This window comes from Saccopteryx leptura, chromosome 4 (assembly GCF_036850995.1).
Source record: "Saccopteryx leptura isolate mSacLep1 chromosome 4, mSacLep1_pri_phased_curated, whole genome shotgun sequence".
NCBI classification, from domain to species: Eukaryota; Metazoa; Chordata; class Mammalia; order Chiroptera; family Emballonuridae; genus Saccopteryx; species Saccopteryx leptura.
The window spans coordinates 37,200,224-37,210,487 of record NC_089506.1 but is presented as its reverse complement, the minus strand read 5'-3'; positions in this window follow the sequence as shown (position 1 = coordinate 37,210,487).

Here is a 10,264-nt window from a genome sequence, read left to right as displayed (position 1 = left end):
TCTTCTTCTTCTTCTTCTTCTTCTTCTTCTTCTTCTTCTTCTTCTTCTTCTTCTTCTTCTCCTTCTTCCTCTTCCTCTTCCTCTTCCTCTTCTTCTTCTTCTTCTTCTTCTTCTTCTTCTTCTTCTTCTTCTTCTTCTTCTTCTTCTCCTTCTTCCTCTTCCTCTTCCTCCTCCTCCTCCTCTTCTTCTTCTTCTTCTTCTTCTTCTTCTTCTTCTTCTTCTTCTTCTTCTTCTTCTTCTTCTCCTTCTTCCTCTTCCTCCTCCTCCTCCTCCTCTTCTTCTTCTTCTTCTTCTTCTTCTTCTTCTTCTTCTTCTTCTTCTTCTTCTTCTTCTTCTTCTCCTTCTTCCTCTTCCTCCTCCTCCTCTTCTTCTTCTTCTTCTTCTTCTTCTTCTTCTTCTTCTTCTTCTTCTTCTTCTTCTTCTCCTCCTCCTCCTCCTCCTCCTCCTCCTCCACCTCCTCTTTCTTCTTCTTCTTCTTCTTCTTCTTCTTCTTCTTCTTCTTCTTCTTCTTCTTCTTCCTCATCCTCTCCTCCTTTGCTTTCTCCTTCTTGTTCTTCTTCTTCTTTCTGAGTCATGACACTTGATGAATTAATGGGCCAAAGCAGTCAGCTCACCACACAGCAAGTCCTGCTCAGACCAGGCCTTTCTCTTCCTGTTGGTCTTGTGTTCACATGGAGGTTATGAGTCACATCTTTCAGAATGATCGCCATCAACACACTGCCTGAGCAGCGTGCCAAGTAGGCTGGTGTTTTTCATTTAGATATCTATTTTAAAGGTTGCCATTTAAAAAGCTTACATAGAGTACATAATACGTACTAAGTAAATTAAAAGCTAAAAGCAACAAACCTAATGATTTGGCTCTTACCTCTGGTTGTATATAGCTCTATTGGATTCTCAGGAGTATTACAACCAAAGAAAGAATTATATAGAGCGAGTTACAGTTCTCTAAGCACCAATTACTGGCAGAAGTCAGTCACCTGAGAACCTCCAACATTAAACAATGGCTACATGAAACCTACCCAAAACACAGGTCACCAAACATGCTCAGACACAGGGCCTGGTCATCGAGGAAGCCTTTTATCTCAAAAGCCACAATAGATATCATTCCAGGGTTAGAAATTTATTTTCTACACTACCAGCTGCACTGAACTCTATGACCACACACAATAGAGAACTATGATGTTTTCTTGTACCTGTTTAGTGTCCTCAATACCTATTCCAGGTGTTGTTTATTTGAACCACCATGAGGTTTGCCCTGTGAGCAGACAAACGCCCCTGGCAATTTAAATGTTTAATGAGTATTTGCAGAAGTATCCTACGCAGTCAGATGTCTGGTAAGCAGTGCTGTCTTCTTGCTGCCCATGCTGTGGTTGTAGATGACAATGACACAAGCGTATTTCGATACTCTCAGGATGACTGTGCCTTACTGATGCTTAGTCTATGTGTGTTGTGCTATTGCTTACTCTCTACACCTGTCTCTTTCAACAGATTATAAGGATATCAGGTGCACAGTCCAAGTCTAGCAAAGAAGTTTGTACACAGCAAAGGTTCAATCTATTTCTGATTAAGGAGAGAAAGACACCTATAATCTTACATCATTTGGTACACACACGCCTGCCGGTGATTGATAAATGTTTTTGTGTTATAAATAAAGCTGAGTTGCCTGTACATGTGGAAGAATGGATGAAGCCTCAGAAGGCTCCACTGTCTTCATTTGTAAAACACAGAGAATTGTGTTCAGTTACAATGCTTTGGTCTGGGGCACTGGACGGAAGAAGTCTGTACAAGCACATCCGTTGTCCAGTATGTTACTTGCTGGATCACAAGTATCCTGCACAATTCTTCAAATGCACAACTGTTTGCATAAGCACACACAGAGTGGGAGTAAAGCAGTGCTGCTAGCTCCTGCTAACCGAGGAGCGGGAGGCCACACAGCGAGAGATGCGAGTAGATTTGCTTTTGTTTTAAAACCCAGAGGGTGTGGGAAGGGCTAGCATGACCCATGAGAAGGACATTTCCTGGCAGTTAGAGAGTGGCCAGAGGAGTTTAGAAACCTGGAGGGAACTCAAAGGCCCTTAAGAGGAAAAAAAAGCAAACGAAAATGTCCAGCCGGTCATTAATCACCAGGAGTTGTCCAACCTGGGAGGTGGGGGCCACATTACTGCTATTATAAACTATACAAATGTAAAGAAGAAAGTAATTACCTCCTTTATATACTTACTGAAAAGTTAAATGTGGAACTGCTTGTTACCATGGCCACACTGGACTGTTTACAGCATGGGGCTTCTCCTGTCCACGCAGGGCCAACGCAGTAGCCAGGAAGAAGGCAGCACTTCCCCCTTAGTGACATTCACTAGGGTTCCTTTTTTTCTTTGAGGTCCTTTCTTTGAAAATAAAATCCAGTTGATTATGCACATACCTTCACAAACAAATAAGGCCATATAGAAAAGAGCAGGGTGCGGCTGTGAGTCAGGAGACCACGGCTCTCAACATCAGCCGAACTTCCTTAGCGCGAGGTGGAGGTGACGTCAGGCTGAGAGGTCTGCGCTCAGCTCTGTTCCGCACACCAACAGAAGGACTCCACGGGAACCCCCGATTACCTCTTGATTTTCAAAATCTATTATTTGTTCATGATTTCGTCAATGAACTTGTTCTCAGGATTCTGCTGAGATGCAGGAGTGGCTTGGTAGGTGTCTGTGGACAGATACCGAGGGGACAGACACTACAAAGCCCAATTAAACAGGGATGGACCTGCCGCCCGATGGCTGTTTCGTCAGAATCTTAAAACATAAGATTGAAATTTACTGGTGTGATGTGACAACAGTATGACACGTCCATGACTGATGAACTCACAGTTTCATCTCCAGGGGTTCACATTTACCCGCCAAGGGATGGGAGATCAGAATTGTCATCATACTTCGTTTCTGATTTCATCACCTTAGGATACTACGCTTCAGTTTAAGAAAAACCATTTTTTCCCTTTTTCTTGAATGTTCTGGTAACTTTTTATTTGATATGAATAACAATATCCTCCCTAAAAAAGGCGGGGTCAGGGGGACACTAGAGCCTTGGTTTTGGGATCTGAAACGACACACATTCATTTTAGGAAGCCATGTCAAAAAGGAAACAAAAATGAGCAATGCCCCAACTGCATTGAGCGCTCATCAGTTGTTGGACCAGTTAGTCACACGGGCAGATTGGGACCCACACCGCTGCTAACTGCAGTCTGGCCACGCCTCTGACCACAAATTGATGACGACATCTGGGAGGAGAAAGCAAAGACTTGCAGAGTAAAAATGTAGAAACTTTTGTAATGTCTATTGAATCTCATAATTGAAAAATATTGGCTTGCATTTTGTCGGTTATTTTTATTTCGCTTTTTTAGTAATTCGTCTTTATTACGTTTGACAAAAGTGTCATTCCGTGAATGGTCAAAAATTTAAATTAAATATTAGTTCTTCGCTATGGGGTTGGTGGTCTCAGTTATACAGACAGAAGCCACAGGAGAGAATGACCACAATGCCTAACCAAGACCTACCTTCCTAGAGGGATTAGTTGTATGGCTTACTTTTTAAACTTTTTATTTTGAACCATCTCCAGGCATTAGCTTTTCTGTTCTTTTTGTTTGGTAAACTGAGAGAGTCATGGAAACCAGCTTGGGTCTTTTCACAAACGGCCCCTGCGCAGCCTTCCTGAACTCTGTCCTGAGACTCCCCGCTGGGAACTGCCCACAGGCTCTCAGCCAGTGGAGGAAATGATCTCCTCCTGGACAGGGTCCAGGAAAGACCCAGTTTGTGCCAAGGGCCACCAGGAAACTGTGCACTCCTGTCTCTGAGCATTGCCGGAGTGACAATACAAGCAATGTTCAGGTTACAAAAAGATTCTACCCCAAGTTCAATTATACGTTAGTTGTTAGGAACTTAAAACACTTCTTTGTGGAAATAATGTTAAAAATTGAAACTAGATTCTTATATAAGTATAATAAAGCTTATTTAATCCATACTGTAGCTAAAGTTTTAAAGAAATAGTTTAAGAGAGTTATTCTAAATATGTCTTAAGCTCGGCAACATCTCTCTGTCCCTCTGTCTCAACCTTCTCACTAATCTCTGCCTCTAACTTGCTCACACCAGGTTATTCTTCATGCTGTAGTTAGAGAGATGCTTCTGAAATAACTCTCCATGGCCTTTCTGCCTCACAACCTTCATGGGCTCCCTAGGAGCTGACCTTCAGTCTGGCTGTGTCACCTGGCTGGGTCACTTGTCATGCCTTGGCTGACAACTTTGTCTGCCTTCCATTGACCAGAGAAAGAAGGAGTGTCCCCACTGTGGACCTTCTGCTCTCTCTCCCCTCTCTGGGTCATCAGGCTCCTCTTCCCTTTACCTGGCCACACCTACCCATCCTCCAGGTCTTGGCTAAAAAGAATTTTCCACAGGTAGATTTTCCTTAGCCCTGAACCCTCCTCCAGGTAAAATCTTTTTTCTATCCTGAACTTCCCCAGTCATAGGACCCATTCTGTGGCATCTACTTGTCACCAGGGAATGTGTTTCTCTCTTCTCTCTCTCTCTCTCTCTCCATACATAGTAACAGAACTGATGCTCTGTTGAATAAAATCAAATAGAAAGAAACTCAGAAGAGCTGAATCTTTGCCAGAGCAAGGTGATGAATATGGGGCATGCATGAGACCACGTCCCATCAAAGATGGGAGATCCAACTGGGGGCAGTTAGCACAGGAAACAGTGATTAGAGCATTATAATAACCATCTTCAGAGATCATGAGATCCCTCAAATAGAAACAAAGGTTGGTTTTCATATTTCCGACAGGCTGAGCTAGGATTCCTAGGAATAAGTTATGCAATTTCACTTGGTTTAAGACAGAACATTCTACCCCAATTGTCCAGCAGTGGTGTGGATGCAGCAAGTCTGTTCGTGGGGTGTTCAGGCCAGATCTTTTTTCAGTGATGTTGTAGAGGGAGGTACTATCTGGGTGGAAGGTTGATCTCCACGGTCTGGAAGTCCATCTGAAACTAAAATAATTCTTTGCCTCATCTCCTGAAATTTCTTATGCCCCAAGGATGTCCTGGGGTCCATCTGGTAGTTTGACCGGGAGCTTCTTCAAAGAGGAGAGCTGGAGGCGGTGAGAGCAGCAGTTTGCAGCCGTCGGCTGAGAGAGCACTCCCTCCTGAAGGGCAGTCCTCCCGGGTTTGCACTCCCTCCTGAAGGGCAGTCCTCCCGGGTTTGTTCCCTGGGATAATCATAGACGGCAGGCGGCCGCCAGCGTTGGCCTTGTCCTGTCATGTTCCAACATTTCTTTGTTTTCAGCTGTGCCCCGAAAGTAAAAATCAACCTTTTACTTTATTGTGGCTTCTTCCACTCATTTACATTATTAAAGATGATTCCTTCTTCCAATTCAAAGAGCTATTTTATCACTAATTCAGTAAACGAGGCTTACCATTTAAATGCTTTAAGTATTCATAAGTTTTTACTCATACCAGCTCAGTGGTATTCAGATACACTCACAAACAGGTATTAAAATAAGTGTGTTTATTTATTTTTGTTTGTTTATTCATCTGTATCATTTTCAAATGCAGAGTAAGAGAAGTCCTGCTCACTTGTCTGTAGATCTCACAAGAGGGGAAATTTAACTTCCATAACACAAGGCAGTTCTGTGACTTTGTGGGGCTATTGTTGGGTTGACTAGGTTTGGAGGAAAAATATACTACTTAAACAAAAATACTTAAATTTGCCGAATTTTTATTGTTATTATTATTATTGGAACTAGAAACAAAGTCCCAACAATAACTGCATAGTTAATTTCGCTTCAAATCCTTTTTCTCCTAATAGAGGTCATTACACAAAGAGAAGTCTCAAAATGCTCTCTGTTTTGTCTCATTGCAGCAATATTTGCCAAAGATGCAGGCAGCCCATTGTTCCCCTTTGAGCTAAACAACCAGGAATCAAATGATCGTTGAGGCCCTCCTCATCTGGGCACATTTTTTTCTGAGATGGAAACTGAGACCCAAGGAAGTGAAGTCATTTCCTCCACATCCAGGCAGAAGTTGCAGCGGATTATCACACTTAGAAAAGTAACAACTTCAGTAAGTACAGGTAAATGATTATCAGTACAAATAAATAAACATATACAGGGTGGAGGGAAAGCAGGTTTACAGTTGCGAGTACACGAAACACAGGGTTTATTCTTGTATTATTATTTATTAATCATTGTATTGTTTTTCCATCCGAACAACTGTAAACCTAGTTTTACCCCTCCCTGTATAAACTCTTAAAAGCAGTAGCCAACCTTGGTTACTAAGCAAGAATATTTCACTTTAAGATGACCAAGGGCATGGTTTCCAAGAATGTCCTGTCATTCTGAAGCACACAGGTGACCTGCCCGTGGACATGTAGATCTGTGCATGGTTAATGACAATATGCAATATACAGACGTATGTGCACATAGAGTTCTGTTTCCCAACCTCATAGTAATTTATGTAATTATACACATAATGTATCTTAACCAAATACACAAAGAAGATTTTTATAATGCCACTTAGGGTCTAGATTTAACTTAAACCACTACTTAGTCTCTCTCTCTTAATAGGATACTAAAAGGGAATTTTATGACAACATTATCAGTAGCATTTTGCTGATAATTAGAATAACAATAATAATACCAAGATATTTTTTTCAGTAATAATGGTGTTATTAATGAGATTTTTATGAAAGACAGACTTCTTTGGTATAATTATGAAAATTGATCTTTTGCATTTTACTTATTCACTGAAATCAGATAAGTGGCTTAACTACATGTATTATTTCTAATAAATATTCAAAAGAATGCATTTAAACAAGGCTCCTCATTCTATTCTTGCTCATATTCCTTGCATTTAAATAAAAGTGTAATTGCTCTGCTTTTTAAACTGCTAGTTTGGATTAGCTGTCTAACCTGTACAGGGTAGCTGTTTGCTGTTTGCATTTTTAATAGCTTTATTACCATTTGGTGAAGCCTTAATTTCTGACTTCCTTGAAGAGTCCTGCCTTTAAGTCAGCACTACAATTTAACCACCAATAATCTGTCAAGATAAGATAAAGACCCACACCAGACGAAGCGCAGTATTTTTGTGGGGCTTTCTGTCATTGTTAAAGGCAAGCTCCTGGTATGTCAAAATGTAACCTCTGAAAGTTTTCTAAACTTTGCAGCATAATTTTACAGTTCATGTTTTTAATCAATGGCTCCGGAGTGCATTATCTTATTCCCCAGGGAAAACAATTAGACTCGATGTATGGTTATCTGTGAATGCATATACTCAAGGACATTAGCAGGAATATATATTTACATATATGTTTATGTGTGTGTGCGTGAGTGCACATGGTAACTCTGCCAGTAGGAGCAGGAAAGCTTTAGTTCTTCAGCAATTGTAATGATTTTATTTTTTAAGAATTAGAGACTATAAGTATATGTATGCATGCTTGATTTTAAGAATTATGTCAAGCACGTAAAACTGGAGAGAACAATATAATGAACCCTCACGTACCCATCGCCCAGTTTCAACAATTGGCAATTCATACGGATCTTGTATGAATTCCCATCTTCCTGCTTCATCCCATCTTTATTCATCCCATCTTCCTGCTTCCCTCCTCCCTCAAGCAAATCCCGAATGTCACATTTTTTCATGTGTACATATTTAGGTGTGGATCTTTAAAAAATAAGAAATCATTCTTAAAAAGTCATTACTACTTACATAATCACACCTAAAAAACGAACAGTTTTTTTAAAATGATAAAATACCTAGTTAGTGTTTAAATTTTCCAACTGTCTCATTGAATGTCATCATCTGAATTAAATATGTCATAAATATAATTTTTCAGTTAAAAAGTTTTTGCTTGAAGCAGGATCCTACATTGTGCTTGGTTGAAATGTTACTTAAGTCTTTTTCAATTGATAGGTCTCACTGACATTTCTTCTCCTTCTTCCTCTCCTTCTGCTCCCTCTCCTCCTTCTCCTCCTTCTTCTTCTCCTCCTTCTTTTTCTTGCATACAATTTATCCTATAAATTGTAATTCAATCTGGGGCATTGGATCAGATTCTGGTTTCATGGGGCAGAGAGGGCAAGTCCATTGCCACCATGGTTCTGCATCTCATTGGGGGGGTAATGTCTGACTGTCTCCTTCTTTGTAATGTTAGTGGCTGCTGCTGCCGTGTCGAGATATACTAACACATTTAGGGTTGGAACGTGGTCCAGTTAGAATTCTGTCACTTCTCCTCCCCCTATTAATAAGCCGGAACACGTCTACAAAGTGAAAAATCTCCCCATATTATATCAGGTTGCCCGGTTGTGTGGTTTATATTGGAAAGGTGGGATAAATATTTGATACCCTCCTTTTGTTTAATAGTTTTCAAAATAATGAATTATTCATTAGCATCCTCCACTGGCACCAATTATATATTTATTTATTTATTTTAGTTTCATTAAAATCTCATGGATTTAAACATATGTGGTATGCTTCAATCCATTGCAGTTATTATACTTTGATGCTCAAAATTTCCCACCTTTGATTATTAAAAGACCCCTTATATTGTCTCCACATGATAATGACAAACTACCCCAGACTCATCTTGTATTTTTCCAAGTCCAGAGCAGCTTTTTTTCTGAAGAAACTCTGATTCTTTTTAAGATTACAAGATTATTTCAAGCCTACAATGTTGGCACTTGGATTTACATACATACATATGTGTGAATACGTAAGTTACTTTGTTATATCTGGACCTCCGCCAATATTTATCATGTAAATCTTTAATGGAAAACAATCAGAGGAAATATCCTAAAATCATCACCAAATCCACCACATTAAGATTTATTCCAGTTTTTAAATACAGTAGCTCATTTCACCTGACTGGGTGGTGGCGCAGTGGATAGAGCATTGGCCTGGGACACTAAGGACCCAGATCCAAAACCCCAAGGTTGCCAGCTAGAGAGCAGGGTCACCAGCTTGAGTGTGGGATCATAGACATGACCCCATGGTCACTGGCTTCAGGCCAGCATTGCTGGCTTGAGCAAGGGTCACTGGCTCAGCTGTAGCCCCCGATCAAGGCACATATGAGAAAGCAATCAATGAAAAACTAAGGTGCTACAAGAAAGAATTGATGCTTTTCATCTCTCTTCTTTCCTGTCTGTCTGTTCCTGTCTCTTTAAAATAAACAAACAAACAAACAAATAAATAAATAGTTTATTTATCCACAATCCATGACATAGATGTTATGATCAATTGGATTGGGACATCGTGTCATTAAAATACTCTACAATGTATCAAAGGCATTTTTATTTTAAGATATGGCCACAGGGTTATAAGAACTGAAATGCCAAGTACAAAAGTTGAGTCATAATCTTAGGTCTCCCAAACCCTTTTTCAAAACATTCATTATGCAGAATTTCATGAATTCCACTTTTTTTTTTCTTTCCTAAACACACCAGATTCTGTTATATCACAAATAACCACTTGGTCAGAGGAGCAGACATTTTCACACCAGGGTGAACAGAGTTCTTCTGAAGGAAAAGCACAGTAGGGTGGCCAAGCCCTCCCTCCACAAGAAGGGAAGGGGCTGCATTGTTCCACATCTGATTCATGAGCTGTAGGTAGATGCTGCTTCTGACTGGATGACTGCAAATCTCTGAGTCAGTCCAAGTGGACGGAGGGATGAGAAGAAGAGAAAGTGAGAAGCACAGTCAAGCTGCGCAACTGCCAACTGAGACTCCCAACCTCTCGAGCGCCTGCACAGGCTCTCCTGTTCTGTCCTCCCTGAGCACGCTCTGGTGCCGTGTTCAGTGCGGGGAGCACTCCAGTGCTACCCGTAGGTGTTGGATGCAACCCGACATCTTCACTTAGATACTGAGTGCTCTTCCAGCAAAGGTCTTACCTCCCTTTCAGCTTGCTCCCACAGGGTTCTACTCGGTTCTTCAGGCAAATGGAGCTCTCTTCTCATCCTGAGCCAACTGCAGCCTCCTGGCCCTGTCCGCACTCCTCCCCTCCATCTGGAACGTACTTTCCCCATCTACATCTCTCTGTATCCTCTCCACCGTCTTTTCCCGAATGAGGCCCTCCCTACAAATCCAGTAGCGATCACTCCCCCTCCCAGTTCTCCTGGCTCATTTCCCGTTGTGCCTTCTAATTCCCATAATGGGTATTTGCTGGCGTCCAGTTTCTGCTTCTGGCCTGCAGATGTTTCCAGTTCACGGATCATCATTTTATCCACCACAGGGCATGGCCGC